Source organism: Monodon monoceros, unplaced genomic scaffold (assembly GCF_005190385.1).
Source record: "Monodon monoceros isolate NGI ecotype Baffin Bay Population unplaced genomic scaffold, NGI_Narwhal_1 Super_Scaffold_1, whole genome shotgun sequence".
In the NCBI taxonomy this organism is placed as follows: Eukaryota; Metazoa; Chordata; class Mammalia; order Artiodactyla; family Monodontidae; genus Monodon; species Monodon monoceros.
Window position 1 is genome coordinate 41,617,149 of NW_021703765.1, and position 6,000 is coordinate 41,623,148.

General features: G+C 39.7%; 1 non-coding gene across 1 annotated transcript; it reads right to left on the reverse strand.

Annotated features, from left to right (window-relative positions):
* Positions 1-5,581: 5,581 nt before the first annotated feature.
* LOC114902292 lies at positions 5,582-5,688 on the reverse strand. The gene has a single exon (XR_003795467.1). It is a non-coding gene; the product is annotated as a U6 spliceosomal RNA (small nuclear RNA).
* Between the last annotated feature and the right edge of the window lie 312 nt (positions 5,689-6,000).

Sequence of the window (6,000 nt, forward strand, 5' to 3'; positions counted from 1 at the left end):
CTATAGGCAAGTATTTATGCCTCATTATCTAGAGTTTGATCTCTGTTTAGTAATGAAGATAATTGTAGCTTCCAGAATGAGAAAAGCTAATGCAAATTTTATTTCTGTTGGATTATTTACTCTCCCCTGGAGGCTGTCAAAGGCAATTTCAGGAAAGTATTCCTCTACAAGACATTTATTGTAAGGCTTTGAGAGAAGATGTCAATACGTGTACAATCCAATGCCATAGTATGTCATTCTTGAATTAGTTCCTTCTGAAACTTATGACTCAGTGAGTTGAAGGGACTTATTGGAAGTCACATCATACACAGCTAGTTCTCTAGCTCCTGACTTTTTTCTGCTGGCATGAGAGTCAATCTATTTCATAAATCTCTTTGCACAAGAACAAATGCCATTCCCAATGAAGTGCTGATTGCTTTAAAGTAAATTGAAGTGTTAACAAGATGTGAAAGGTTTAATTTGCGGGTTTTTCCCCCTAAATTGTTGAACATTATGGTAAATGTACTTTTAAGACACCTACTTATAATGCATCAGTTAAAAAAATGTACTTTGTGCAAATAATTAGCTTTAACATCTAGATATATTCAAAATATCTATCTGGGTTATGTTTCCCAGCATACTTTGTTTCACATGTACACACAGGTGATTAGCTTATTAGAATCATCTCTTAGTATTATCTAAAACAAAAATGTTAAATAAAAGTTTTCATAAAGACCAACAAAAACTGGTTATGACAGTCAAGAAGCTTTCTCATAGAATGTTGATTAATAAAGGGTATGTGAAACAGGGAATATAGCCAATATTTTATAATAACTATAAATGGAGCATAGCCTTTAAAATTGTGAATCACTATATGGCACACCTATAACTTGTATAATATTGTACATAAACTATATCTCAATTTAAAAAACGAAAAAAATAAAGGGTATGTGGATACAGGAAAAACTATGACACATATCTAGGTCAAGGGAGAAGGGCGAAAAGAGGAGGAGTTTGTTTTCTGGTTTAGTTCCACTCATTTGTTCATTTATTCAACATTTAGTTTGTCTCTGTTCACCAAACATTTAATTTGCATTTTATTGTCAATACAAAGATAAGTAATCCAAGAAACAAAAATAGATGCTTATGAAATAGTATAGCTATACCTAACATATAGACTGTTATAAGTGCAGTGGTAGAACTATTTGCACGGTATAAAGCAAACGTAGGGAAGAGAGTACCTAACTCATGCTTTGAACCGTGAGGTTGGGGTGGAGTGGTGTGGTGACCTGATTCTTAAAGGATGAATAGTTGTGAAGGAGACATTGAACCTGTCAGGACAGAGTAACTCAAAGCATAAAGGCTGTTGGTGAAGAGTCAGGGGTTTCAGATTTATCTGAGAAAAAAGCATTTTTTTTTTTCATAACGTTGACACAAACAGGAAAGTCAGAAGTAAAGACTTTTTTGTATGTGTGAAAATTGAATTTGAGATATTAGAGCAATATCCAATGAGAAAAGTCCAGCAAGTAGTTTGAAATGAGAACATATTTGCAGGTAGATTTAGGAGGCAGAAAGTCGCCTAATTTTCTTTCTTTTCGACTATTCTTTCTCAATACATTTCTTATTCTCTGCCAACCTGTTAAGTGTTTATGCCTTTTGAGTCCTTTCTATCTTTTCTTCTTACTTGGTACCTAGCACGACTCTGTAGCCACTCCCATTGTGCAGATCCATCACAGCTTTCTCTTCTGAGCTTCTAACATGGGACATTACCATTTGGACATTTCATAGGGACATCAAACTACCATAATAATTTTGTAGGGATATCAAATTCAGCATACTGACAAAAAAGATTTCCCTATCCCTCTGTACCTCTCCAGCTCAAGCTTGCTACTTCCTCATATGCCTTGTCAACTTGGCTACCCAAGCCAGGAACCTGAGAGTCATCCTCAATTCTCCTTTTTGCATTCTCTCCAATTATTGTACTTAACTTTCCTTTCATTCTCTGTGGCTGTGTTCAAAGTGACTCACACAACCTACATAGCAGCAGTCACACTGTGGTTTATGGTTAGTTCATTCCTGTCTGCTACTTCGATTGTTTTCCTTTCTCAAGATTGTTACTTCTTTAAGAACAGAGGCCATATCATATTCATAGTGGGCCCAGCCCCTTGTGTCCAGCACATATTAGATGATCAATAAAGATTTGTTAGACACATGTAGAGCACAAACGTACGGACACCAAGAGGGGAAAGTGGGGTGAAGTGGGGTGGTGGGGTGATGAATCGGGAGATTGGGATTGACATATATAACACTAATATGTGTAAAATAGATAACTAATAAGAACCTGCTGTATAAAAAATAATTAAATTTTAAGAAAAGATAAAGCTACTTTACCTTAAGTGAAAAAAAAAAAAAGGTTTGTTGAACCAAGCCCACATGGAAGGAACTAATTACAAGTGGAAAAGGAGAGTTATAGGGGGAAGGTGTTTAAAATATCCACTCTGGATGGATTAATAGTGGATCTGGTCAGAAAATGTTGGTCCGAGATTGTGTGTGTGTGTGTGTGTGTGTGTGTGTGAGATGCACACGCATACATGTGCACATACACACATGCACGTGTGTTGGTGGGTGTTTGTCTGTTTCCCCCAACGATACTGCAGCCCAAGACCTGGAGAGGGGTAGCGGACGGTGGGTGTGAGTCAGAGTTTCACAGTGGCCTGGCTGATAATTAAGAGGTCAAAGTGTCTGGGATATAGTATCTCGGGAGTTGAATGTGGCAGGAAGGACATGGACAAGGCAAAGCTGGAGGAATTCAGGGTCAGGTTGAGAAGAGAGTGTATCACACTAGGAGTGGAGAAATGGGAGAGGATCATCCTTCCCCTTTGTCCTGGAGAAGGAATCATGGTCTTTTTCCATAGAGGCCAAGGCAAGAGGGACATCACAGACACTAGGTGTCAGGATGTTGAAATTTTCATGGATTCTCCAGTTAGCTGGGCCAAGAGCTGCCTCTGCCTTAGGCAGTAAGAGAACAGCACTGGCTGATTTGGGGGGTGGGGCCTCTAACAACAGGGTGGGAAAAGCTTTGCTACCTTTCTGAGCTAGAACTTACAGAGTAATAATCAAGCCCAGTAGACTGCCAGCCCCGTGGTCTAGCACAAAGAAGCCAGCTTATCTTTGGTGAACAGTCACCGCCAACACCCTGCCTGATAGAGAGCCTCACGCAGTGAGTCACAGGCTCTAGCTGAGCTGTTTCCCAGAGGCTCCTCCTCGTGAGTCTGTAGATGAGGACCGACTCCTCAGATGCAAAGTCTCGAACCAAAATGACTTAATGAAATTGTCAGCAGTGTTCACAGACCAGAGAATTAGAGGAAGACACTACAGTTGCAAAATGAGATTTGGCTCAGCAAAGAAAACAGAATTGTCTATCCTTGGGTCTAAGTAGAGTGCTGAACCAACATCGTCAGAGATTTTTTTTCGAAATAAATCATACACTAGTTTTACAAGGTGATGAGGCTATAATAATGCTGAATTGAGGTGTGTACAAAGCAACGATTGTCTAGAAAACCTCAGCAAGGTCTTCATGGCCCATCAGAATGCCTCTCCCTCCTACTGACTAAGGTCTGAAATCCTTTAGCTGAAGGTTCCCTTGGCTGATACATGCATATTCCTGGGAGGGTGGCATGCTAATCTCTTATCAGTTATTTACATCATAACATGACACCACAGATACACCAAGCATGCTCCACCTCAGAGTCCTTGTACTCTCTGTTCCTCTTCCTGAGAAGGTTCTGCTCCAGACATGTACCAGGTTTCCTCACTCTTCACTTTTTTCCCCTCAAATATTACCTTATCAGTGAGATCTTCTCTGACCACCCATATAAAAATTATAATCGTTCCCACCCCCAGGGCTCCCCATCGCCCTTTCCTACTTCATTTTTCTTCTTGGCACATCACAATTTAAAAGACTGTGCATTTACTTATTTATTATCTGTCACCATTCATTAGAATGTAAACTTCATGAGGGCTGGTGTTTTTCTCTATCAATTGCTATGTATTCAGCACCTAAACAGTGCCTGATCCATTGTAGGTCTTCATTATATACTAGTGGAACATGTGAATGAAAGAATAGTGAATATATTGGGTTGGCCAAAAAGTGCCTTTGGTTTTTTAGTAAAAATAAAACACGTTTTTCATTTTCACCAAGAACTTTATTGAACAACGTATTCACCCTTCTGCCATTTTTCAGGCAACTTCATAATTCCATCTTCCCAAAACTTTCTATCTTTTTGAGCAAAGAACCGTTCCAGGTGCCTTTTACAGTCTTCTAGGGAATTGAAATTTTTTCCATTAAGAGAATTTTGTAAAGACTGAAATAAATGGAAATCCGAAGGTGCAATGTCTGGTGAATATGGCGGATGAATCAGAACTTCCCAGCCAAGCTGTAACAGTTTTTGCCTGGTCATCAAAGAAGCATGCGGTCTTGAGTTATTCTGATGGAAGATTATGCGTTTTCTGTTGACTAATTCTAGACGCTTTTCATTGAGTGCTGCTTTCAATTGGTGTAAGTGGGAGCAGTACTTGTTGGAACTAATCGTTTGCTTTTCTGGAAGGAGCTCATAATAGAGGACTCCTTTCCAATCCCACCGTACACATAACGTCACCTTCTTTGGATGAAGACCGGCCTTTGGTGTGGTTAGTGGTGGTTTATTTCACTTGCCCCACGATCTCTTCTGTTCCACGTTATTGTACAGTATCCACTTTTCATTGCCCGTCACAGATTGTTTTAAAAATGGAACGTCTTCATCAAGTTTAAGTAGAGAATCGCATGTGGAAGTATGGTCAAGAAGGTTTTTTCGCTTAACTTATATGGAACACAAACATCAAAGCGATGAACATAACCAAGCTGGTGCAAATGATTTTCAGTGCTTGATTCGGATATTTTGAGTATGTTGGCTATCTCCCACGTGGTATAACGTTGATTTTCTCAATTAATATCTTGATTTGATCACTATCAACTTCAACTGGTCTACCCAACGGTAGAGCATCATCCAGTGAGAAATCTCCAGCTCAAAACTTCGCAAACCACTTTTGACACATTCGATCAGTCACAGCACCTTCTCCATATACTGCACAAATCTTCTTTTGTGTTTTGATTGCGTTTTTATCTTTCTTGAAATAATAAAGCATAATATGCCAAAAATGTTGCTTTTTTCTTCCACCTTCAGTAATGAAATGGCTACACAAAAATTCACCAATTTTGATAAGTCTTTTTAAATTTTTATTATTTTTTATTTTAATTTTTTAATTATTTATTTATTTATTTATTTTGCTGTACGCGGGCCTCTCACTGTTGTGGCCTCTCCCGTTGCAGAGCACAGGCTCTGGACGCGCAGGCTCAGCGGCCATGGCTCACGGGCCCAGCCGCTCCGCGGCACGTGGGATCCTCCCGGACTGGGGCACTAACCCGTGTCCCCTGCATCAGCAGGAGGACTCTCAACCACTGCGCCACCAGGGAAGCCCCTTTTTAAATTTTTTTAACGTCTTTATTGGAGTATAATCGCTTTACAATGGTGTGTTAGTTTCTGCCATATAACAAAGTGAATCAAAAAATATGGAATGCTTCACGAATTTGCATGTCATCCTTGCGCAGGGGCCGTGCTAATCTTCTCTGTATTGTTATAATTTTAGTATATATGCTGCCAAAGCGAGCACAAGTGTGTTTTTAAATGCACGCTGATATGACAGCTGTCACACACAATCTAACAAAATTGTTTCAATGAAGTTAAAGACAACTGAGTGCTACTAGAGCCGTCTTAGGGAAAAAACCGAGCAAACCTTTTGGCCAACACAATATTTTCAAGGTTATTTTGGAGGATAGGTGTGTGTGTGTGTGTGTGTGTGTAAAATGAGGGTAAAGGGGAAAAGAGAAGAGAGCATTATATTCCTGGAAGGACATGAGTAAATGTCACCAAACTGAGGTGTGGGTGTGCTGGGAGGCCTGCTTCACTGTGGACAAAATCCCCC